Source organism: Periplaneta americana, chromosome 16 (genome assembly GCF_040183065.1).
Source record: "Periplaneta americana isolate PAMFEO1 chromosome 16, P.americana_PAMFEO1_priV1, whole genome shotgun sequence".
NCBI lineage: Eukaryota > Metazoa > Arthropoda > Insecta > Blattodea > Blattidae > Periplaneta > Periplaneta americana.
Window position 1 is genome coordinate 101,629,906 of NC_091132.1, and position 27,585 is coordinate 101,657,490.

At 41.3% G+C, this 27,585-nt stretch overlaps 1 protein-coding gene across 2 annotated transcripts in view; it reads left to right on the top strand.

The window, feature by feature from the left end:
- LOC138690979 (probable bifunctional dTTP/UTP pyrophosphatase/methyltransferase protein) overlaps positions 1-26,422 on the top strand; it is a 74,903-nt gene extending 48,481 nt beyond the window's left edge. The window contains exons 6-7 of one of the 2 annotated variants that reach the window (XM_069812593.1): positions 21,538-23,147; positions 23,227-26,422. The gene's annotated coding sequence lies outside the window, so the exon portion shown is untranslated. Of the gene's footprint in view, positions 1-21,537 lie in introns of both variants that reach the window. The other variant, XM_069812592.1, reaches the window with a different exon arrangement.
- Positions 26,423-27,585: the final 1,163 nt, after the last annotated feature.

Genomic DNA, 27,585 nt, shown 5'->3' on the forward strand with positions numbered 1-27,585 from the left:
GCCTTCGAAATGTAAGTCTTCTGGTTGAAACTTTAAGTCCTAAGCAAAGTGAGACCCTTCTGAAAGCGAAATTACTTGGTTCTTATCCCATTAAAGTTGAGCGTCACTCTTCTCTCAACACCACGAGAGGAGTGATTACTACGAGCTCCTTAGAAGGCCTGTCCGATGAAGAAATCCAACTGGAGCTGGCGGAGCAGTCTGTTTCCAAGGCCTACCGTCTTTTAGGTAAGCGGGATGGACAGACTGTTCCACTTCAGACCATATTCTTGACCTTTGAAGTCCCATCTCTCCCGGAGTTCATTCTCATAGGCTACGAGCGTGTCCCTGTTCGTGCATATGTACCAAATCCTATGCGGTGCTTCCGGTGCCAGCGATTCGGTCACACACAACAGAGATGTACAAATAACATCGTGTGTGCAAAGTGCGGTGAGGGCAATCATGGGGATTCCCCGTGTCCTCACAGTGAGCACTGTGTAAATTGCAATGGGGACCACGCTTCTAGTTCTAAAGAATGTCCAAGATACATAGAAGAGAAGGATATCCAAGAACTTCGTGTCAGAGATAACATAACATTTTTCGAAGCACGTAAGCGGTATTATGACGACCAGAAGAAAAAGTCGACCACAACATATGCGTCAGTAGTCCACAAAGGTCTTAAGGGATGTGATGCCTCCACGCAAACGCCACCCCTGGACGACACCCGTCAGAGAGTAGAGATATCTACTCAAACTTATATCGATGCTGCCACTCAAACAGCAGAGCCTGATGATGATAGCTGTGGGCTTACTATCAGACCATACAGTCCAAAGATCAGTGTATCGACGACAAAATCTACCGGTTCCACGGCGGAGAGAAAACCACATCGTCAAAGTCCCCGATCAGATGAGATGCCCCGCTCTTGCACCAGGTCGGGAGAACGAAGGTCAGAAAAGTGAATCCCCACAGCAGCGAAATAAGCAGTCGAGACAATGCAGCTCTGGTGATAAGAAAAAGAGAAAATCTCCCGTGAAACCACCCTGATCTAAAAATTTTTGATGCGTAACGACATAATTCAGTGGAATGTGAACGGAATTCGCAGCCGATATGCAGAATTACAGCAGCTAATCTATGATGAAGAACCCGCTATACTATGTCTCCAAGAGACACACCTTCGGCCTGAACATTTCCTATCCATTCGTGGTTACAGGGTTCACCGGCACGATCACCTGGCTGGAGTCAGGGCCAATGGAGGATGTGCTATCTTGATGAAAAATAGTATCATGTCTTCTGCAATTATAGTAAGGACAAGAGAAATAGGCGGGTTTTTGGTCTTGTGCGGAAACAACTCACTCCACACTTTCCCTAGCGGTTTATGACCTGAACAAAGAGATCTTCCTGTCGCTGCGTTCGAATGCTAGTTGTTGACAAGTGCTCGTCTGTGATACTACTGTGTTATAGCTTGTTCGCAAATATATACAACAATAAACAGTATTTTTAAATACTAATTACTGATTACAAACAGTATTTTTAAATACTAATCATTCAAGTAATTGCTGTCATGTCTCAGTCGAGCCCTGATATCAGAAGTCATACTAAAGGCGTTATTTATCAAGTTTACTGTTTCTTGAAAGAACTTAAAGATTGTGAGGACATTAAAAGTGTACTATCATCAACGCAGACAGCTACTGCCAAGGCGTGTGGTGTTTCTCTGCGATCGGTTCAGAGAATTTATGCACAAGGGAGCCATCTTTTTCGTCTCCGAAGAAGACTGTAGAACATAAGAAGCCTGTCACTGATATAGACGATTTACAGAAGGATCTCATTAGGCGTAAAATTCAAGAATTTTATGACCAAGGTATGTACCCCCACGCAGGAAAAAGTGATGGAAGCTGTTAATTTCGAAGGCTCTAAGAGTTCGATGGGCAAAATTCTGAGAAGACTTTGATATACATACAAGAGGAGCAATGATGGCAGACGTTTTCTTGTGGAAAGAAACAACATCGTTGCAGCACAAATCTCTTTCTTAAGGAAAATGCACGACATCAGAGAAGAAAAAACTCCGCGCCCAATAATTTATGTAGATGAAACGTGGGTGACCAAAACCACAGTAGTATATATATATATATATATATATATATATATATATATATATATATATATATATATATATATATGTCTATGGACTGATTCATCATCATCTGGTGGTCTTACGGTGCCCATTGGAAAGGGGTCACGACTAATTGAATCGGTCATTGCAGAAAGGGGATAAGTCATAAAATCTTACTTTTGAGATAATCAATAAAAACTGTTTTCTTCTTCCAATACTGGAGTAATCATTATAAATATTTTTTTCTTACTTTGTTTATGAATAGTGAAGTATAATACATCATGTTAGACATCTAACATCTTAAACACTTTTGTTTAAAGTTGTTTAATCGAACCATGACTTATCCCCTTTCTGCAAGGAATTGTTAAATATAAAAGAAAAAATATATAATTTACAATTTTGGGCTAATGTAATATTTGATATCAAACTAAATGTTAATAATTACGATGATAACGATGTTTTTGTGTGTAATTACTACATTACTGTCACCATTTACATAATTATTTTTGCATTTTAATCATTATTCCTACTACAGAAATGTACCAATATGTGATTTTATATCACAGTTTTAAATCAAAACTCTACTTTTAAACTAATACTTAAAAACTGCATATAGGACAGCACAATAAGAATACACTAAAGTACTACATTAAATCATTTGTTTCAATTGTTATAGAGTGTATTGTTAGACGTTGGAAGCCACGTCATTTGTAGATTCCTTGTCACAAGGTGGCCAGTTCAGGATCTCTTCGTAAAAGAAAGTGTGTTCCAATGGAATGTATTGCCTCACTTTCGATACGTCTCCAATTTTTTTTTTCGTATAATGGGAATTTTCTATTTGTATGCTTTTGTGTAGGCATTACTATGCGTCCAGAACCTGGTTTTTTCATACAGAATCTGTGTTTCCTCATTTCACTACCAATGAACAAACTGGCAGTCACACATCCTGGACCATCTTTAGAGTAAACAAATTCACTGAATTGTGCTGAAGAAAACATATTCTTATCTTTCCCTTTCTTCCTCAGTGTGTCTAATGAGCAGGTTGGTTTTCTTGTAATGTTCTGGCCACCAGTATTTAAAATTCAAAATATCATCCAGCAGTAACTGATTCTACAGAAAATCTGTTGTTTGTGTTTGCTTGGTGGATCAAGGTATTGTATTGGTTTGGCACATATACCCTGTCTGTCTTCCTTAGTTTGCGCTTCACTACACCAAAGTTGCGGTAACAGGGAAGAAATGAATGGCCTAGTTGTGGAAAATAATGAATGATTTTGTTAAATCTCCCCATTAGGGACAGTGCAAGCAACAATCGAATTAAGGTATGATTTTTATTTTGCCCTCCACAATTATCAGAGAAAAGATACAATTCCTTGACTGAAGAAGGGACATTATTTTCAATGTAGTTCAGAAGGAACACACTTCATTTGAAGATTTGTGGCCTATACCTTCATGATAGGATAGAAGTTCGCCGTATGATCTTTGAAATTGTGAATGTTGAAAATTGATGACACAAAATTGCGTCTAAACAAACAATGAGTAGTTTCTTACCCACATTGTTCTCCTGTCGTACGGGCTGCTGCAGAGTTCCCAATGGAATTGACGTTCGAATGCCTTCAGATTATTTTCTTATTTACATTTCTGCGGTAGTTAATTTCATTGCGTTTACGTTTACCACTAATAACACAGTTTTCTTCCCCTTACTACTTCTAGCTTATCTGTTATTTCCCTTATCAGCTGATGGGCCGTAACTTATTAGAACCGCGGCACTCGGTCGCGTCACGTCGTCAGTCAGTGCAGAAAGAAGTTAAGTCGCTGACTTGTCCCCTTTCTGCAATGACTGCGCTGCTTATGGTACTCTGCTTTGCGTTGAGAATGAGCAAATTTGTCCCATTTCTGTATGGAAATGTGTGTCTAGGTCTGGAGAAAGCAATGGCACTCTTAACTCATTTTCGCGTTTTTCATGACTTATCCCCTTTCTGCAATGACCGATTCAATTGTTTGTCATGAGGCTCATCGAACTATGGATTTATTGAAGGGGCAAAGATGGTATTTCAAGCAAGCAACAGTGGTGACTACCATCAGCAAATGAACAGCGATGTGTTTAAAGAGTGGTTCATCGATCTTCTCCGGAGTCTGGAAGAAAGCTGTGTCATGGACATGGACAATGCATCGTACCATTTGCGCGTGTTCGAGAAAATTCCCACAACAAATTCCAGAAAGTTAGAAATTGTGTCCTGGCTCGCCAGTAAAGAAATTCCTCATGATCCTCAAAAGTCCGTTCCTGAATTACTCCAGATTGTGGATAAATATAAAGGATTGTTCTCCAAAGTGTAAGAGTTAGACAACATTGCTGCAGAGATGGGTCATGAAGTAGTTCGTCTACCGCCTTACCATTGTCAGTATAATCCAATCGAACTAATATGGGCTACAGTAAAAGGGGAGGTTGCAGAAAAAAATAAAACATTTAAAATTAAAGACGTTAGAATGTTGCTGGAAGAAGCTTTGGACAGAGTAACAGTGCATGACTGGAAAAAATGTGTTACGCACTCTGAGAAAATACAGGAAGAGGATTTTATGAAAGAAGTGGCCAGGGATGTGATAATGAAAAGAATTGTAGTAAATTTAGGAAGTGACAGTTCTGAAGTAGACAGTGATAATGACGGTGAATTTTGACATGTTTTCGAAGTAGTGGATTTTTTTAAACAATGAACAAATTGAACTTTATGATGCCTGTATTTTTATCAGTTCTCTAAAAGTTTCACTGTATGTGGAGTTGATAATGACAATATTTTTTGCTTATACCAGATAAGTAATATCCCCTTAAATGTGAAGAAGTGAAGAATTTGTTGTGTAGGCCAAACGTGTATAATTACTGACAAAATTGACAAATTTTCAGACTGAGATGATGACGACGATGAAAGTTATAATCGTATAATTAAATGATACAAACATATTAATGACAGTGCTTCTTATTACATTGAATGTTTTATTTGTTTATAATTTCTACCTACCTTGATCGGAGTCGAAATCAATACATTTTACTATGCAAATCTAGTCTTTCAGGTGAAGCTCTCTGTAAAGCAGATTTGAATAATTTCAAACCCGGAACAATTTTTCCCTTGAAATTATTCAATACATTTTACTGTTTCCGCGATGTGTAACTTATATGTGGACCAACTAGTTTAATAATGCATATCCACAGATTATTTTTGTATTTAATTGTTGATGGATTGCAATAATACAGACTCATAAACAAATTTAGACTGAACGAAACTCATCGTATAGATCTGGAGTAGTGTTGAGTGCCTAATTTTATTTATAAAACGATTTTTTTAGTCATACTTATTGTGTTATTTCTTTTGTTAAGCTAAGCCGTTCATGTTATAATAACGTGTACATTTTCTACACATAGTATAAAATAATAATGTTAATTTTTTACACTTTAATTTTTTATTTTCTCATGATTCACGAAGTTGATAACTTTATAAACATTATATTTTATTATTTACTATTTCAATATAATATTCTGAAAACAGGTCTACTTGTGTGTGATGCTAAATATTTGATTTCTCGTATTAAGTTTACATTACATTATAATAATTATTACATTTGTGAAATGGCTAACTTGCTAAATATTATAAATGATAATATCGTCTAAAGTCTGATTAGTGTAATATGTTACTATTCAGCGATGTATGCAATGGAGGGAGAAAGAGAACTGGCTGTCATAACCTATTATATCCCGGCTTAGTTACCTCATGAGTGATGCCTTATTGTTGTCACTTGTGAGTTTCAGACCTGTGTTCGGACAGTTGGCTAAACAAAACAACAATATTCAGTAAATCAGGTATTTGTAATTACTAGAAATCACGTTATTATTTTATTTCTTCTTTAAAGTTTTCCGATAGTGCAAAACGTGTGAATGGACGAGTAAGTTATTTGGGACAGGACCATACATCAAGCAGGTTATGAGGGTGTAGGAGTCGGGGTAGTGAATGAGGAGTTCGCCATACCCGCCTATTTCTCGTGCTCCTAGTATAACATTCAAAGCATCATTCAGAATATAGTAATCCGAATACACCTGCCTACCATAGAATTTACAATAGCTTGCATATATATATATATATATATATATATATATATATATATATATATATATATATATACCACCCAACTTTGAATTAACGATACCTGAATTACAGTTTTTTGTATATCATTTCCCCGCCCCATTTCTCTTGGTGGGAGATTTTAATGCCTCCCATCACCGCTGGGGTTCAATGAATGACAATGACAGAGGGCATGTAATAGTGGAGATTTGTACTCGTCTTAATCTCATTACTCTTAATACAGGAGCAGCCACACATCTATCTCTCGCCCACAGCACCTACTCCATGATAGATCTGTCCATTTGTAGCCCAGTTTTGTCGGCGCACATGGAGTGGTCAGTCATCGATGATCTCCATGGAAGTGACCATTTTCCTATCCGACTTCGTCTCTCTGTATCATGTCCCACGGAGTCGCGCTGGCCTAACTGTGTTATAAAAAAGGCGGATTGGATTGGATTTGCCGAGTCCCTTTCGTTTAATAACAATGAAAATGACGATGTCGACTTAATCGTAGAGCACTTCTGTACAAATATCATACGGGCAGCAGAACTACATGTTCCTTGTTCCTCATCAACACCAAGACGTGTCCCTGTACCTTGGTGGACAGAGGGGTGTAGAGACGCTATCCTGGCCCGTAAACGAGCTCTACGACTCTTTCAAAGGCATCCAACGGAAGAGAACTTCATCCAATTCAAACGCTTCCGTGCCAAAGCTCGCCGCACCATTTGCGAAGCTAAGAAGGTGTCCTGGACGAAATATGTCTCTTCACTGAAAAAGAATGTCCCAGCCACAACTGTATGGGGAAAAGTCTGTAGGATAATGGGGAGACGTAATTCTGCTATTCCGGGTCTAGTACATAATGGCAATATGATAACCAATCATTTGGATATGGCTGAGCTCCTTGTTACATCATTCACGCATATCAGTAGCTCAGTCCATTATGAACCTAGATTTTTAAGAATTAAAGAGGCTGCAGAACGAAGTGACATCTCGTTTATATCTGATAACACAGAAAACTATAATACTCCGTTCACGTTACAGGAATTACAGTCAGCACTAGACAAATCCCCTGACACATCTCCTGGCCCAGATAATATTCATAATCAAATGCTCCGAAATTTACCAACAGCTGGGAAGATATATCTTCTCTCTTTATGTAATAGAATCTGGACAGAAAAATCCTTTCCATCTCAATGGCATAAAGCCATTGTAGTTCCTGTGCAGAAACCAGGAAAGGACCCATCCTTACCTAATAGTTACAGGCCTATTTGTCTCACCAGCTGCGTGTGTAAAGTTATGGAGAGAATGGTTAGTAATCGCCTAATGTGGTTCCTGGAATCAGAAAACCTCTTGTCTAAGATCCAGTGTGGTTTTCGTAAGCGCCGATCAACTGCAGATCATCTTGTTCGGCTGGAAGGAGCCATTAGAGACGCCTTCCTCAAGAAGGAGCACTTGGTAGCAATCTTCTTTGATCTGGAGAAAGCTTACGACACAACATGGCGTTATGGGATCCTACGCACTATCCACAACTGCGGTCTAAAGGGAAGTCTTCCTACTTTTCTGGCCAATTTTTTGGCAGAGAGGTATTTCCGTGTACGAATAGGTACCACACTTTCCAGTGAACATTTACAGGAAAATGGCGTTCCGCAGGGTTCTGTACTGAGTGTTCTTTTGTTCTCCATTGCGATTAATGGTATAGCTGCTAACATAAGTCCTCACGTAACACCTCATTTATGTTGACGACTTTAGTTTGTATTACAGCTCACGATATCTCCCATCCATTGGGAGACAACTGCAGCTAGCCATCAACACTCTGTCTGAATGGGCTATATGCAATGGATTCAAATTCTCTACTGCAAAGACGCAATGCATCCACTTTGTTAACTCCCGTGGACTTCACCCACACCCGGAGTTACGTCTCAACGGAGTAGAGTTACACTATACAGACACTGCAAAATTTCTGGGCTTAATATTTGATTCAAAATTAAGTTAGGAGGCACCCATACGGGATTTAAGGTGGCGCTGTGAAAAATCTTTGAATATCTTACGCATTCTGTCAGGGGTACATTGGGTGCAGACCGCAAAACTCTTTTACGTATCTATCGTGCTGTTGTACGCTCAAAATTGGATTATGGTAGTTTTATTTATGGCTCGGCAAATAAGTCGAAATTGAAAATGTTAGATCCCATCCATCATCAGGGTCTAAGGCTTGCAACAGGGGCTTTCCGAACGAGTCGGATAGAGAGGCTCTACTGCGAGTCTGGGGAACCATCGCTGTATCAGAGACGTAATATGTTGTTGTGTTCCTATGGGGTAAAGCTCCGAGCCCAACCTGAGCACAACACATACAAAAATTTTCATTCCATGGCTTTAGATTTCCGATACAGACGGGATCCACGGCGACCTCTTCCAGCTGGCGTCCGTTTCCAGGAAGGACTCTCAGAGCTGGACATTAGGCTGCCGAATATAAAGGTAATAGAATACCCGCCTCACCACCATGGATTATGAATCGTCCAAAATTCGACTTAAGTTTGAGCCAGTCTCTTAAGAATTTTACACCCAATTTTATTTATAGACAACGCTTTTACGAAATTTTATCTCAGCTTCCTTATAATAGTATAATTTATACTGACGGATCCCGGGTGAATGATCGTGTGGGTTGCTCCTTCGTTGTCGACGGGCAGGTTTATAAATATAAACTGAGTTTGTATACCAGTGTTTTTACTGCCGAACTTTATGCTATTTACAGAGCTTTGTTATTTTTAATTCGACAACCTCGGGGTAGATTTCTAATCTGCTCCGACTCTTTGAGTGCAATCCAGTCTCTGCAATCATATTATTGCGATGATTCTCTCATTGTCCAAATCCAGGTTCTCTTCCACTCACTCCTATTGTCGGGCTCCGATATTGGAGTGATATGATTCCCAGGCCATGTTGGAATTCCTGGTAATGAGGCAGCAGATGCTGGAGCCAGAGACGCTGCTCTTAATGGCACACTGGTATACTGGCGAGAAAGGTGGCAAGATGTAGTGACTTACATAAGGAACTGTATTCGGAGAGATTGGGAAGAAAAATGATCTGCGCAAGCGGGTAACAAGCTACGACCAATTAAAAATACAGTTCGAGAATGGGATTCGTCATCAAGAGCGTCACGGCGAGATGAAGTTATACTTACTCGCTTGAGGATTGGTCACTGTCGTTTGACACATGGTCACCTATTGTCTGGCGAACCTCCACCGGAATGTGACACTTGTCATGCCCTTCTTACGGTGGAACATTTTTTACTCCACTGTCGCAAATATGATTTGCCTCGACGTCAGTATGCAATACGTCCAACGTTACGTGACGCTCTTGGCAATGATTTTAATTGTGTCAACGCAGTGTTGAGGTATTTACGTAGCACGGAACTCGACAAAGTGATCTAAGTTTTAATGTCCTTTTAGCCCATTGTTATTTCTTCTCCAGACCCTTTACATCTGGAGATTATTTTAGTTACATTTCTTTTAATACACCTTATTACTCGGACCTTATACATCCGATTTTTAATGATTGTTGTTATAAAACAATGCCACATATTTCTTGTGGCAGTGTTTGTTTTATATTTTATGATTGTCTCACATTATCTTGGGACTACTACGTGTTCGTTCTAAAGTTATTTTATATCAGGAGTCACCTTGTTCGTCCAATATTAGTGTGTTTTAATGTGTCAAAGTTTTTAGTCAGTGTGAATTTTAGTTATACAATAATTTAATTTCACCACACAAAAAGAAAAACAATAGGCATGGGCGCAAATAGCCATTGATGCTGACGCGCCCTTCAAATTTCACTATCTATCTACATGATCGACCCTGAGAAATTGATAAAAGTGGAAGTTGTCTTCCCAGAGCCTTTATTTCAAGTTTTTTTTTCTAATGGAAGAGTTGAAAAGTTGGTTGTCTGAAGAACATTAACACTATTTTCCGCCATTACAAATCACAAGTTTAATTATAGGCCTAGTTAAAAACGCTCAACGTCCTTATGTAAAACATATAAACCTATTTTCCACCATTACAAAGCACACGTTTTAGTATTGTTAGAAACACACTTTCTTACGTAAAACGTATTTACAATAACATTAGTTTCACTATTAGTATCGATAGGTACTTATACAGAAGTCCGCACCGCGGGAACACAATGTTGTAACTGCCTCAGTGCTTCGCTAAAAACAACATTTCTTACAAATTCATGAGCTAGTCCTCCCCACACCCATCCCCTCTGAAGTATTAACAAAAGAGAAACCTGTTCTATTTAGGCAGCTTTGAAGCAAGCTGGATAGCCCTCTTGCTTTAGAGAGAGAATTGTGAATGACAGACGAGGGTAGTGTGAGTGACAGAAGGACAGAGTTGGAGCCACAGATTTCGTTGGCGATGACAACACTGTTAATAACGACTGAAAATGAAACTTTTTTTATTTTAGAAATACGGAACCGGTAATAACTGGAATTAATTATTAATACCAGATAAAATTGTGTTTTACACGTAAATAGGTGAAATGGTACTTCACCTACTTCACCTGAATAACCTTCCCTGATTACTTCTGTATTCTCGCCTCTACTGCTGTGCTGGCTATGGTGTGGTTTCTTTGTAACACTTACCATATGTTTTGTGTACCATACCCAGTCCTTTTGGAACATTATATTTCATTAATTTATTGCCCGCCACTTTGTCAGAAACTGGAAGCATGACTGACTTGACTAGGAATTGTTGCCAGGTTTGAAGTTTCCCTTTTCTTATAATAACTGACAGCTACACAACCTTAAGATATTTGTTATAATAACCGACAATAACTGATCACTCACTGACATTTTTAGAAACATTTACAATTTTCGCAGACAGTACGTCTGAGTTACTAAACTCTCTTAATGTCACATATAGGTTCAATAAAATATGTCAGATTACCCTTAGCAGAGGATTTTTCAAGAAATGTTTCTGCATGATTTTTCCAAATTTGAAATTTCGCTAGAAGACGGCGCATACATGGAAAAATGCACTATTTAGCTGGACAAAAATATTTTCTTCCAGAGATTTCCACTCCACACAGCAACACAGTATTCGTTATTGCACTCCACAGACGACAATGGCAATTCACTTGGTCTATTGAGAACAACAATGTACTCCTAATGTCAACTAATGTTCACAGAGCACTATTTACAAACAAAACTGTCAGTTCTCAGTTCGCTTGCCTTGGCTAGTTATTTTTTTTTTTTTCATTTATTTATTTTATTCCATAGATCTTACATGAGCAATGAAGTTTTAAGATGTGGAACAAGTCAAAATTTTAAAATATTACAATTACAATTTTTACAAATTTTTACAGTTTCACAATTTGGTAATTTTTTACAATTTTTACAAATTTGTACAATTTTTTACAATATTTTGGCGAGATGTGAGTTATTCTAGCTCATTCACTCAAGTTCACAGTATATCGAACCCAAGACTTCCGGTGACAGTCCACTGAACTTCGAACTCAGGGCCCCCCAACTGCGGTCCACCGCACGTCGAACCATCGACTCCGGATACATTGCACTCGCCTGGATGCTCGCACAGTTGCGGACACACACTCGAGTCGAACTCTGGCTTCACTGCTACACAAGACTGACTGGCTTGCTGTCCAAAAACTGAACTGGCTCCTTCGCGTCTCCTTTTTATCACTAAACCATAGTTTCCAGACAGTACGATTCTGGAAATTTCCGTTTCTGGTGTCTTCCACCTGTTACTCGCGGCTACTGTTTCCGCACGTCTGTTCGGGAGGTTTCTTCGCAGCCTTCTTCGCCGCGTCGCCTGTTTTCTCGCGCGCCCCGCCCTCTGCGGGACGCGTGATCGACTCCCGGCTGTCACATTGCTCCCTCAAGGCTGTCCATCCCGGACAGTCCCCTGGTAGGCCGCTAGACAGTCCACATGCACCACCATCTTCCCTCGGGGTTGTCGCTGGATGCGGTACACCACGTCGTTGATCCGGGTCACCACGCGGTATGGTCCATCCCAGGCACGCTGCAGGTTCGGTGATTTTCCTTTGGTCCTGGTAGGTCGGTACAGCCATACCAGGTCGCCCTCCTGGAATCCTGCAGAGTTGGCTAGTCTGTCGTAACGGACTTTAATCCTGTCGCTGGCCATCTTGAGGTGTTCTCTAGCCAGCTGATGGAATCCATCCAACTTCTCGGTCAGTTCTGCCACATAGTCGCTGGCTGGTCGGCGCTGGGTGGCGTGCCAAACAGCAGATCACAGGGCAGGCGCAGCTCTCTCCCGAAGACGTGTTTGCCAGTGTCATCCCTGTTGTATCGTGGACCGAAGCTCTGTAGGCCAAGAGGAACAGTGAAACTCTGGCATTCCAGTCTCGCGTATGGTTGGATACCACCTTCCGCAGGTGCTCCTCCACAGTTTTGATGTAGCGTTCCACTATACCGTCAGACTGTGGTCCTGGTTTTATGCACCCCCAGACGCTCGAACTATTCTCCCATCAGGTTGGATTCGAAGTTGCGCCCCTGATCACTATGCAATTCCCGGTGCACCCCGAATCGGCAGATGAAGTTGTCAAATAGTGCGTCTGCCACCGTCGAAGCCTCTTGGTTGGGAATCGCGTACATCTGTGGCCATTTTGTGAAGTAATCCATGGCTACTAGCAGGTAGCGGTTCCCTCGATCCGTGGCCAGGAATGGTCCAGCAACGTCGATGGCGATTCTCTCAAAAGGAGCTCCCACGTTGTACTGCTGCATGGCTCCCCTGCTGCGTGTCCTTGGTCCGCGACTGGCTGCACATGTGTCGCACCTTCGGCACCATTGTTCCGTGTCGGTTCTCTGATGCAGCCAGTAGAACCTCTTCCTTAACTTGTCCAGCGTCTTGTTGGCTCCCAGGTGGCTTCCAGTCACGCCAGCATGAGTCTCCTCCAGCACTTCCTTCACCTTGTTCCTGGGCAGGAAAAGTTGTTCTATGCGGGTTCTTCCAACGGCCGACTCCCAAATTCTCTTCAGGATACCGTCCTTGACAGTGAAGGATTCCCACTGGGCCCAGTAGCTCTTGTAAGTGGTGCTACAGTTGGCGATATCGGCCCACACTGGTCTCTGGCCGGACTCCACATCACGCAATAGCTGTCCAATGTTTGGGTCCTCCAGCTGCTTCCTCCTTATGGCGGCGTTATCCCATCCTTGGCTCGGCTGGGCGGCAGTTGCTCGGCCTGCGTGGGCGCCATCTCGCTCTTATACTTTCAGGCAGTGTTTGCAGCCATCCGGGCAAGGGCGTCGTGATAAGGCATCAGCGTTGGAATGTTTCTTCCCTTGGCGGTGTTCGGAGGTGAAGTTGTACTCCTGCAGACGTTGAACCCAACGGGCGGTCTGTCCCTTCAGATTCTTGAAGCCCAATAGCCAGGTGAGTGCAGAATGGTCTGTCAGATGGAATTCCTGGCCATACAAGAATTTGTGGAAATGCTTTAGGGCTTCCACAATGGCAAGAAGTTCTCTACGTGTCACACAGTATTTTCTCTCAGCGTTGGAGAAAGGAGAAAGTGTTCGGCTGAAGTAGGCAATCACCCTCTCTTGCCCGTCCTGTTCCTGAGAGAGTACTCCGCCGATGCCTACGTCGCTAGCGTCCGTGTCGAGCGTGAACTTCCCTCCAGGGATAGAGTATCCCAGTACAGGAGCAGTGCAGAGCGCCTCTTTCAGCGACTAGAAGGATGACTCCGCCTCGTCGTCCATTGGCATTGTCGTTTCTCCTCGGTCAGCTGGGTTAGAGGCTTAGAGATGTTGGCGTACCCAGCTGTGAACCTTCTGCAATAAGTGCAGAGGCCGAGAAAGTGGCGCAACTCCTGTTTGTCCCTCGGTCTCGGCCATCCTCTGACGGCTTGTAGTTTCTCCGGGTCTGTGGCCACTCTGTTGGTCCCTACTATGTGCCCAAGGTAGCTGACCTTCTGGAACAGATTACATTTCTTCGGGTTCAACTTCAGCCTGGCTTGTCGCAGTCTCTCGCAGTCTCTTTCCTCAGGTTCGACAGTTCGCCGAATGTTTTGCCAACCACGATGACGTCATCAAGGTACAGCAAACAGGTGTCTCATTACGGACTCCATTGGTCACTGGAATGTAGCTGGAGCGTTGCAGAGGCCGAACGGCATAACGGTGAACTGCCATAGTCCCTGGCCTGTAGAGAATGCCATTTTCTCTTTGTCCTCAGGATGTAGCGCCACCTGCCAGTACCCTGACTTGAGATCCAACATTGAGAACCACTCTGCTCCGGCCAGGGTGTCCAAGGTGTCGTCAATTCGTGGAAGGGGAAAGCAGCCCTTGGTGACGTCATTCAGTCTTCTGTAGTCCACGCAGAAACGCAGGTCCCCATTCTTCTTCACCAGCACCACAGATGATGACCAAGGGCTGCCGGATTCCTCGATGATCCCTCTTGCTTTCATGCCCTCCAGTTGGCTGTCAATCTCCCTCTGTTTAGCTATAGGGACGCGTCGAGAAGATTGTTTGGGCGAGCATTTCTAGTGTCGATGCGGTGCTGAACTTTCTCCGTTCTCCCGTAGTAATTTTCAGACAGACTGAACATGTCCTGAAATTGTCAGTAGGTCGTGGACTTGTCTTCTTTCTCCTTTCCTTAAATTCTCCACTAATTCTCGATCCAGCTCTTTCAGTGATGGGTCTAGATCTGGACGTGGTCGGTGATACTCCTCGTTATCTGCCAGAGACGTCACAGACACCACCGGCTCGACGCTACCTAGTACAGTTCCACTAGGCACCTCCTTGCCCCGATTGGTGACATTCAGGACCCTCACCGGTACCACCTTCTGGTTCGGGAGTAGGGATCTGGCCACATAAACCCCATCTATCGGAGTTGTCTGCGAATCGAGGATCAGGTTTCTCTTAGGTTGTCCATCCAGTCGTGCCGTCACCACCATCTCGCAGCCTGCTGGAATTATCACCTGATTCTCCAAGGTGAGTCTGCTAGCCATGGGTTGGTCTTCGACGTTCCTCAGGAACACTTCAACCTGATTAAAACGGAGTATATGGCGCCGGACGTCCACCGTCGCATCGAAGATCCGCATGGCGTCGAGTCCCATAATGACGTCTTGAGTGATGTTGGCGACGAAGACCCACATCTCCAGTCTCCTCTTTCCCAAGGTCAGATCCAAGAAAACCTCTTTTTGGATGGGCAGGCTCTAGCCTGAAGCGGTACGTAGCTCATATCGGCGTAGCAGCGTCCTCCCAGGTAGGCCACGCACGACTTCCGGTCTGGCGATGGTGAGCGACGCCCCGGTGTCTACCAGTACTCTGCATGGGCGGCGTCTTATCCATCCATCAGCAATCAGCCCATCGTCGCATCTTCTGTTGACAGTTTCAGGATTAGCCGAGGTGTCGGTGATGTCGGCGCCGACGTGCTCCTATCATTGGCCCCCTCTTTCTCCTGACTGGAGCCAGTTATGTCGCACTCCCTCCTTAGTTGTTCAGGTTCGCCGCAGAACCAGCAGGTGGGAACCCGTCGTCTCCGCCGCTCTGGTGACTGTTGGCTCCCCTCGACGTCGGCCACCTCTCTTTCCTGCCTGTGGTCTGATCGGTCTCAGTCTCTCAAGTGTCCCGGTCTGCCACAGGACCAGCAGGAGGGCGTTCCTCGTCTCTGCCGCTTGGGTGGCTTCGGTTGACGTTCCTCGACATCGGCCGCCGCGACGCTCCTAATCCGGTGCGATGCCAATACGTTTGCCGTCAATTTGGCCGCCTCCATCCTGAGGGCCGCTGCCAGAGCTGCGTTGATGGTGCGATGCTCTGCCAAGAGTAACGCCAGTTCCTACGTGGGCGACCGCAGCCACACGGCATGAGCGACGAAATTACAAACCAATGGCAATGCATGGGAGCGTTCAATGTGACCGAACATAGCGACGCGACATGAGCGGGCGATGCGAGCGTATTTTGAAAATTCAAATCAGTTTGTCTTTGGTCGCTTCGTCCGCTCGAGTCGCGTCGCTCCTGTCGTTTGTGTCGCCTGTGTCGCCCACGTAGTACGGTGATACGCCAGCAATGCTGACGGCGCCACCAATGTCAGCTGTTGGCCGGTAGATGGGACTTGAGAAAACAGTGTAGTACAGTTCCGGTCTGTGTGACTTCATGAGTAATCATGTCTGTTGAAGAAATTATTTCAATGGTGCAAAAGTACCCATCATTGTGGAATATGCGTCATATGCATTACCATAATAAGTTGATGAATGAACGATTGTGGAATAAAGTAGCAGAAGAAGTTAATGAATCCAGTAAGTAACCTTTAATTATTGTCTTACAAAAGTAAGGTTAAGTTAGTACAAGATTGTTTACTTTGGTTGTCGTGGTATAACAGTCATACTCATACAGTACAATTTGATCGGAAACTTAATAAATACTGCAAATATGGTTAATCTTATATGGTTTTATTTACAACAATTCTGCATTACAATATTTGAAACCAGGGTCTTTGCTCACATTGCGCACACAACAGTCACTGAATGTTCAATGTTTACCCAACAGTCATCCACTAGTGTAATTCTCATGCTGGCTGTTGATGAGGGAGGAGATTTTTGATGAAGTATGAGGAAAACAGCTCTCGAATCTCCTTAGCACGTTTCTTCATGCTATTGTGTTTTCTTGAAGTTGCCATAGCAGTTTGTGGATCCTGTTCAACATTAATGAATGTAGAAATTTCTTCATCTGTAAACCCATCTCAGTCTCTGATAATGTTGTGAAGAAGGGTCATGGCTTGGACTATATGTATAATGTTGTGAATGTCGGTTGCAATAGGGAATGATAAGATATTGAATTTTGAAAGGAGGCTTCCATAAGAACACTCAACAACTATTCGAGCACTGGCCAATCGATAATTGAAAACATCTTTCTCACCACTCTCTACTAATTGGTTTCTTGGGAAAGGTCGTAAGAGATATGGTCGTAGAGGAAGGCCTTCGTCTGCAATTATAACAAATGGTGCTTCAATTTCTGAGTTTGGCAGTTTTTGTGGGCGCGGCAGGTTTAATGTTTTTGATTCAAGTTGTTCACTTAAGGCCGAGGCAGCAAACATTCCACCATCGCTGTCTTTGCCATAGCCACCAATATCAACTACAACAAACTTGTAATTTGCATGTCACAGTCAACATGTTTGTTGAATAAAAACCTTTGTAGTTCCTATACATGTTTTGCGAATTATTGGGCTGCTTGATTCGAATATGTTTTCCATCGAGAGCACCCACACAGTTTGGAAAACCCCATTTCTTACCAAATTCTTCACCATTTTTCTTCAAAGTCTTCTGAGTCGGTACTGGCATGTAAATTGGATGCAAGTTTAACCAGATGGACTTGCAAATATCAATGATCATGGTGCTAACTGCTGTTTTTGATATCCGGAAAGAATATGCCAACTGCTTGAATTGCATTCCTGTGACCAGATACCTGGAAATAACCATTATATCATTATAACAAAGGAGGCCGATTATAAATGTAATTTTTATGCACAAAAATTTTGTTACTGTAATTAGTTTAGTAGCTATCAGTTTTACAATGTAAATAATGTTACAAACTACCTTATCACACTAACTTTAGCACATATCTTTGAGAATGTCTTAAGTAATTTTGTACGATTGAACAGTTCTGTAATTCGTTTTTTAACAACTTAAACTTCTGAAAATGGCAAATAAAAGAAAACTTTCTTTTTCCAGCTGCAGCCGCCGTGAAGAAAAAATGGAAAAATTTGAGAGATACATTTAACAGGGAGTACAATAAAGCACCCATTCCAAAGTCTGGGGACTCAGCTGATTCGGCTCCTGTCTACAACAGAAAATGGCCCTATTTCCAGTCGAAGCTTTTTTTTTTTAAGATATGTCTCAGCCTCGATCAACTAGCTCCAATTTGCAAACTGTGGAAGACTCGACCTCCTCTCTTGACAATACTCTACTGGATGAGGGACATGAGGAAACGGAAGATAATGTCATCTCTGAATCGGTGCTTGCCAACATTACATCCGACATTCTAGCATCACCTGCTCCAAAACAGCGTAAAAGTGATACTACTGTACATGTCGCACCATAAACAGTCCGCCCTAAAAAAAACAAGCAGAAACAAAGTTCACTCTCTACGTTTGAATGTGAATTGTTGAAGAAAGAGGGCTTGAAACTTGAACTACTCAAAGACCCAGACGATGACGATCTTAATTTTTTTAAGTCACTTCTTCCTTACTTTAAAACTATGAACCCCATAAGAAAACTGAAACTTCGAAGCAAGATCCAAGATTTGGTTATACAGGAATTAGATAGTGCTACACCTTCACCAATGCCTTCACCAGGACAGTCTTCAGCTTCACATTCATTCAAGGAGTTATGTACATTCATGTTTCAATCAATACAACTACGAGTATGAAGTCAACGACGAACAGGATCAACAATCACTGACTGTGACCGACGTACTAGTTAATCCGTTTAATTAACTAACTTGGCATTAAAAAGCCCATTAAGTGAGTAACAACACCCTGTTATTTGTAACTTTTACAACCTTTTGTGTAAATACAGTAAGCGTGCAAAGATGTAAAAATCCGAGAGCACATAAAATTTGTACACTAAATTTTAACCAAGATTGAACTATTTATGTACCTTCCACCATCTTTGATTTTATACAATTTCTATTTACTCAATAATAATTGTATTTTCTTTACATAAGTTAAAAAAAAAATCATGTTTGATGACTAAAAAATAATAAATTTAATGATGCTTACCTGAGAGTCACGATAAGCCGTTCCTCCAATGATATAGGCCTTTGAAAGTTGGTTGTCCTCAAAGTAAAACCATTTTTCAGAACACTGACAATGTAATCGAATGTTTCAATTGTCATTCTCGTGTAATTACGAAACAATTCCGGATACTGCCGCAATCTTTTATAAAGGTGATGAAACTCGCCATAAATTGGACGTTCTTTATAAATATTGTTTGTTTGACATCGTTCACTCTTCCTTTTTAAATATGCATACGTTAGCACCGAACTGTATAAAAGTATTAAGTTACGTCTTTTCTCCTTGGAGATCATGGTGAAATAGTTTTGAATATGATCGCCGGTGTCGCCCGCATCGTCAGTCCACGTAGAACACAATAACCTACATAAATGCTTGTGATACAAGTGTATCGCTGGGACGCTCCGTCCGCTTGTGTCGCGTCGCTGCTGTCGCCCACGTAGGAACCGGCGTAACTGTTGTCTGATTTCGGAGTTTCGAACTCTGCTGCCGAAGGTGTAGGCCGCCTCTCCAACGACGAAGTTAGTAGGTAGGCCACTGAGGGCTTTATGGGCCAGTTCCACCGCCATTGCAAATTCTTGTAGGGACTTGCCTGACTGTTGGATTCTCTTTTTCAGTTGGGTCCTAAATGCTGCCTCAAGTTGATGGTCACCATAACGTCCCTCGAAGACCGCCATTATCTCAGTGGCTGTCCCATCTTCTGGAACACTGTGAAGAATCTCCGACGCCTGTCCCTGAAGCGCGGCCAGCAGCTGAGTAGTTTTCTCTGCCGGCGTCCACCCATTGTGCTCTGCGATAGCCTCGAACTGGCGACGGAAAATCGCCCAAGACGTCGTACCGTCGAACTTCGGCGTCTTGACGTTCGAATGTCTGGCTGAAGGTGATGGTTCCGCAGGGCCACTATATAGAGTCCTCAAATCTGTTGCCTCTTCTTGCATGGCACTTCGAAGCTCCTCGGCAACTATCTGTTTATGTTCTCTAGCCTGGCGATCCACCAACGCGAGGATATGCTTGTTTTCTTGTTGTCCAAAAACTGAACTGGCTCCTTCTTCGCGTCTCCTTTTTATCACTAAACCATAGTTTCCAGGAAGTACGATTCTGGAAGTTTCCGTTTCTGGTGTCTTCCACCTGTTATTCCTTGCTTCTGTTTCCGCACGTCTGTTCGGGAGGTTTCGTTCCCCCCCCTTCACCTTACACAGCGAAGTACCTACAGCTTTGCGTCCCCTTTCGCCTCGCACTGCAGTGAACCTCCCCTTGCCCTCTCGGCATGCAGACGTTCCCCTTACGTCCGTCCCCTCCAGACCCGCTCAGCTGCAGCCTTCTTCGCCGCGTCGCCCATCTTCTCGCGTGCCCCGCCCTCTGCGGGACGCGTGATCGACTCTCGGCTGTCACAATATAATTCAATTATACACCTCTACTGCAGTTCAGTTAAATTAGAAACTAGTCATCTTCGTTTTGGATATCGTCACAGATGTCATCAGCGCGATCCATGTCAGATATTCCTTGTAAAAACCCAGAGATTTTTAGCAAGGGAATTACTTCTTTAGAAAATAGCTTTCTTCGTTTTCTGGTCGTTTTTCTGTTCGCAGAAATCACTGGATCTGGCGATACCAGCAACATTTGTATTATGTCAGTATTCGTGTCGATTTGCGATATTTTCCTGGAGTGGAAAAGCCTAATATTCTTGTACTCTTAGTGACTCGCTGCAAGAACATTTTCTGACACAACTGTTCCACAGGTAATGACAGAGATTTGATTATACCACTGCCATGTATAAGTACTTTGTGCACAGATGCACTCATTTTGTACCAACCATATAACTCTATAAACAATCTGGCTGTTTCCAAACTATAATTTTTGAAGTGGTCTACATTAATATAATGTCCACTTGCCAACACACTCAGAATATTTGAGAAACATGTGATGAGAGTGGAATCAAGGCCTGTAATTTCTGCCACCTTATCTGGGTTGTCGAAGAATTTCCTTGCCGTGTGCGCATCGTTGCTATTGCCACCTCCTTGCTTCAGTTGTTCCATGACTAGCCCCATTTCTTGATAAAACTTCTTTGTTATTGTAGATTTTCTTTGCTCCTTTCTATCTTTGACCTCCTTGCCTCTAGCCTGCCACTGTTTTATGTCTAATTATAGGAAATATATAATAAAAATTCAATGAAACGTAAATAGGCATAATATACGATATACCATATTGATAGGTATCGGTATTGCATTTTCTTTTTAGGATCGTTACTAAATCATTCATGTCTCTGGGTGTAGCTTTGCAAACGTTACGTGCTTGTGTTGAACAGGTATCTGTCAATGTGTTGCATGTTTTGCATCAATCATGATACATAGAAGTATATGATTAAATAAAAGTTTCCTTTCATTATCGTTATCTTAGTATTTGGTTGCAGGACATTGGTTTACTGATACATATAATATGTCCTTGTCTGGCTCAATTATAGCTATGCTAAATCTTGTGCACTTACAACATTGCAGTGAATGGAAGCATACTTCTGTGAATTTCCCAATATCAACGTGTAGTGTCTGTAAATATATTTTCTTATACTGAAAAAGTTCTTTCCACTTTACAGTCGACAAACCTGAAGACTGTGCAGCAGCTGACTTTCCTGAGAGATGTTCAGCAATTTCTTTGATCTGTTCCCAGTCTGGGTTCTTCATTATCATTTTAAATTTGGACTGCATCATCTCAATAAGTGGATGCAGGGAGAGCCCCCCCCCTACCCCATTCAACCTATATGATAACAGGTTAGTTTACGGAATTATTTACTTCAGTGAATGAAATTAAATCTGTTTTATTTCTGCCTTATATACGTGTCACCAAAGTATACACCCCTTGAATAGTAACCAGTGGACTCGTCTAACAGCAACCAGGACTGATGAGTGGTGACAGTAGTAGGAAGCAATGTTGCAAATGTAGTGATGACTTTGTCTCTAAATCTGGCGACATTTAACTGTATTTCGATGACAATTTGTTTGAACTTTTCTACTGCTTAATTATGGATCTAACCGTATGGCTTTGCATTAGCAAACATCTTTAAGGAAAAGGTAATAAATGAATATCTGGCGAGAAAAATGTTGGATGTACAATTTTTACATTTTACAGGACAGTTGTTTAAATGTTGTTAGTGCCAAACGCAGCTGGGTTGAGATTCAGGTGTGACATCCAACATTTTTCAATATTAATTAATCACATTGAGTTATTAAATAAAATACAAATTTTGTATTATTTAGTTGGAACCATTACATTGCAAACAATATAAACCATTCAGAAGGTACCTACTTATAACACAGAAACTGTGACATCACTTGAAACTTCAGAGATCAAACAGATGGAAGGTGTTCATAAAATTGTCTGTGCTCCTCATTGAACAAATATTTTGTCATATCCATCAGGTCAGCCTTTTTTTCTTTCGAAATTGGTAAGGGACCATTGTACATTTCTTCATAGTCTGGCGGCTGCTGTTGTGCGGGAATACTTGCGCAGAAATCCAAGGTCTTAAGGTGTTGTGAGTTTTTCTGGTATACAAACTTGTGGGGTCATCGGCGCTTAGTTTATACTAAGTAAATTTGATTATTTGAAGTTTCTTCTTAGCACCATTTGAGAACGCATCAGTATCTTTCAAGTTGCTCTGACTCATTTCAAACACCAAAAAAGGGCAATATATTTTGGCAGATGCTATTATGTATTTCCAGTCAGATGGGACAAGGGCCTTTTTCTTCTTGCACTTTCTATAACGGCGAAATTGTGGTCACAGGGAAGGAAACTGTGACCACTCACCAAGAACTTCTGTTCAATTGCAGTGAAAACCTCGGATGTGTTGAGATAGTGGTAAACGTTCAGAATGGTCCAGTTATTTTGACCTATACACCCATCCGACCAAGCAATAAGTTTCTGTTCTTGTCCTGGCTACTGTTTTCTGTGACATATTTTAACATACGGAACCAATTTCCTTTGAACCACGTTTAGCAATACTTTCATGCCACACAAACATGTTGGCGGTTTTGGCTGTCATATTGTGTATTGCTAGGCTGTATGAAGAATATTGGCGCTGATAATATATATCTGAGTGAGTCAGCGTTGGAGTAAACAGAACTTGCTGAAGATCCACAAAATCGTGATTACACTGTCATTTTTGGCATCATTAGCAAGAGATGCATAGGCTTGGTCAGCTTTCGAGAGGTGAACAGTTCCAGTTTGTGTGTTTGCTATTGAAATCTCCACCTAATAAGAAGTTAGGAGAAATTGTGGTTATCGAGAGGTGAACAGTTCCAGTTTGTGTGTTTGCTATTGAAATCTCCACCTAATAAGAAGTTAGGAGAAATTGTGGTTATTGTATCCAAGTCTTGGATTGTTAAAGGGCGACTGGGAGGAGCGTAAACTGATCCTATTAATAGTTGTTCTTTGTAGACTGGAATTTGAACTGCCACTATTTGAAGATGTTGCGGTTGTTGGCAGGGGATTTCGTTGTGCATAATATATGATTTAATTGCTATAGCAACACCGCCCTGTCGGCCATTTGGTCCATCTTGTCTATAGATGGAATATTTCGGTATTGGAAGCCCATCATTTTGTTGAAGATGTGTTTCTGTTATAAGAAATATATTTACATCATATTGTTGAAGGAATTGTTGTAATAGTTATTTATCGCTTTGAATACCGTTAGCATTCCAAGTTACAATACAGAGAGGATGTAATCTAGAATCCTGCATTCTATTCGTAGCTTGTAGATGGCGTTGGAAGTGTGTTGAAATGTGTTTGAATTATTTCTTCCGAGGAAGAAAAGGAAGATATAATAACTTCAAATACAACCGTGAATTTATCAATATTGGACTTAAGAGATTTTAATATGTTTATGATTTGTTTTATTTTGTGTAAGATATTCCGTATCTGCAAATTTTTGAAGAAATAGATGAAATCTTTAAGAAGTCCTCCAGCTGACATCAGATATGTTCTCTTGTGAAGCTGCAGTTCTTCTTTTGGCTCAAGAGATTGTGGATTTTGTTTTAAGTGTATCCGGGAAGTCAACCGATATGATAGGTGATTGCGTAAATTGTTGAGAGACGTAGAGGGGTTTTTCTTGGTAGTCATTTCTAACGGAGGAACCTATGACGTTAGCTTGGTGATGTTGTTTACAGTTTACACATGTGGCTGGTGAAGTTGGAGGCTTGGTGCAAATGTATGAAAAATGATCGCCAGCTCATTTCATACAACTAGGGTTTAGTGTGCAATATTGTGCCTGACGGCCAAAGTTTTGGCTTCTGTAACATTGAACTGGTCCTGTTTTTCCTATATAATGTTCTATGTGACCTCTGTAATGCTGTATACCTGTAAGGTGTTTTATGTTCGGAGTATTTTCGATATATTTATAAGTAATAGACCACAGTGGTAGAAATTCTATTGACTTTACGTTATTTTCGTTAAGAATAGTTTTTGTTAATTGGCGGATTGCTATTACTGTATAGTTCAAAGCAATAAGTTCTTCTTTTAACTCGTCTGCAGTTGTTGTAGGTGGTAACCCCCTTAGCATGACCGGATTTATCTCGTTGACCATACGCATAGTACTGAATTTCATTTGCTTTGAAAATGTCAATTAAATTGTTATGACACTCTATGCATTTAGGAAATATTTTGATTCCTTGCTGTGTGAATTGTAATTCTAAGTTTTGTTTGCTGACTCCTAGTGGATTATTGAGGTCCAAAGGTTGCAATTTGTTAATAATAGTTATAGGTGGTATTTTCTTACTGACCTGGTTGGAGTTGTGGTTATTTACCGTTGATGGGCCGGTTTCTGGGGCGTTGGTACTTTGGAGAGGTTGTGCTGTTGTTATTGTGCCCATTGCTGTTGACGTAGTGGTGGTGTTTAATACCGCATATTTATTTGACGTTGTGATGGTGAATTGCTGCTGTTGTTTAGCAGCGATTGTTCGTTTTGGATTTTGAAAGCTAGGATCATCTGATATTTCTTGGCGATTTCTTCCTTCTTCGGTTTGTCATCTGATGTGTGTTTAATAATTGGCTTGATGATATATCGCAGACCTTCAGCGGATGTATACACTTTCGGATTTGTAGATTTTAGTAAGATGAGCTCCGATGTGATGTCTCCAGATTCAGCTAAGTCTTGAACTTCCATATTGTGCTAGTATTCTTTGCCATGGTCGTCGTATGTACGTGATACACCGCTTTGTACGGTGTGATGGTGTCTGAGTTGATTTATTTAATTTATTTAAACAGATTAATTGAATAAGCACTATTTCAAATATTCACTGAGGTTAAACAAACAAAAAATTACACTATGAATGAAAGAAAGGTAGTAGATATACTGATATTCTCTATCAAGAGCACGATATTCGTTCACGATGCGAACTCTGTCACGTCTCGTGGTAGAATGCAGATTACCTGCCCTACACCACCGACAGCGTTCGCATTCCTGCTGTACTGCTGACAGCGCCATCTCTTCCCTTTATTATTCCGATTTAAATTCCTATTGGCCGGTTAAGTTCTGACATATGTGTGAGAGAGGGAAAGCGAGCTTTCTTGGTGACTATCAAAGCACGGAACGATCACTCGGGAACTCGTCGTTATGTTGAAAGGTTGACTTACGAACTCGTCGTTATGTTGAAAGGTTGACACAGGAATTATCGTTATGTAGAGAGGTTGACTCAGGAACTGATTGTTATATAGAGAGGTCGACTTGGAAATAATCGTCGTGTAGAGAGGACGATTTCGGAATCAGTCGAGAGGTATATTCACGTCGGAATTGGGCGGCTTGTGCTAAAGCTTTGTGATGTATTGATTTTGGAATTGCGCTTCTCTCTTTACTTTTTGTAGTTTGAGCAATCCGGTATCATGAGGATTACTATTGTGTGTTATTTCTTACGGCGATTTTTGCTATTTTGGATTAAGAATATTTTTATGCCATTTGCACGCCGGGTAATACTTGTTAGGTTCTCAATTGGTTAGAAGCTACCAGAGCAATATTGTATAGTCAAATTGGGCTATCTAGAGTTGGCTGTAATAATTGAATTCTAAATTGATTATTCGTTCTATACGAGTTTAGACTTATTGTCTTCTTTTTCTTTCTCTGCCACACTTTGGTTATTGTATGGTACAGAGATGTTATTGTAAGTCGAAATTATAGTTAATCTCTTAAGTACATATTGTCTCATGTTTACTGAGTGTGTGTGGCTGCTCCATTATAGAATATTTTCTTGTGAATTGGTATATTAGTAATTATACAGCTCATTAGTTAAGTCTAAATTATAACTTCGAATGCATAACTCTGCTTTAAGGACTGAAACGTATTGAAGTTGCTGGACGTTAATGTGCCACATAGTTTCAGATTACTTTGTAATATCGTTTTGTCTATTTAACTTCATTAGTTCATGTATCACAAATTCATCAATTCATTGCTGTATTGTTATTTATTGTTTGTTAATTATATTCTTTGTTATAAATTTGCATTTCTTATTTCGATGTCTTCCACTGTGCCCACCCCGAAACTCAATGCTTATAACATCTGACGAGGTTCACCAGAAGGTTAACCACCAATGGTAAGAATGCCTCATTATAGTCACCAGCATTGTCTACAACCTGTTGCCAGTTATTGTGGAAGTCATAGAGTGCTGTTAACAGTGCCTGTTCTATTGATAGTTTCATTGGACTAGTCTATTGCCTGATGAATATCTGGATCAGTTCAGAAGCGAATGCCTTAAAATGGTTCCTTCATCTCAGGAGTCAAGTCGAAGTTACAGGGCTTAAGTATGGAGAGTATGGTGGATGGCAGAACATTTAGCAATTCCATTGATCAAACACATGCGCCTGATCATTGTCCATCAAAATAATGAGTGGATTCTGCATAAAGTGTCGTCACTTCTTTCTCAATGCTGGTCACAGGTTGTATTCCAAAAATGAAGTGTAGCACTCCACATTGATGGTATACTGTTTGGGTACTGTATGCATAAGATCACACTACCACAGTGGTACACGAGAATCACCATAACTTTTACATTGATGGGGGTCCGACGAATGTTGATGTTCGTAGTGATTCATAATGACACCACTTGTTCAATTGATGTTTCATTTTTGTCTCGTAAGACCTAGCCCATGTCTCATGCCAATTGATTTCGCGTAATTAATTTTCACATGACTGAAGACCATCTTCAACCTGTAATGCCCTATCTGCTAGATCCATAATAGAAAAATACTGGAGAGCAACAGCTCTAATGGCTTCACTGCCAAGGGCTGAACATTAAACAACAGCAATAACAGTTTTCACAGTTGAATCTGCTCTCCAATAGTCTCGGAATTGAGGCTTGCGAACCATACACATATGAATCACTACTGCTAAAAACAATTTAATTTCCTGTGTGGTAACATTTCTCCACTGTGAAAGTGTCTCTTTTTACTTGCTTCCTGGGTCGTGTATCTGTTTGTCTCATGACATGAAATTTTAAACATATCATTGTCAGAAATGAGGCTTAATACGACAAATGGAGAACTGTCTGCTATGATTCCTGAATTACAATTTATTCCAGGAAGATCAGAACATTTGGGGAATTTACTGGAACCATACTTTGTTTCCAGTTCAACTCTGAATCACTTTGTTTTCTGGCTGGTG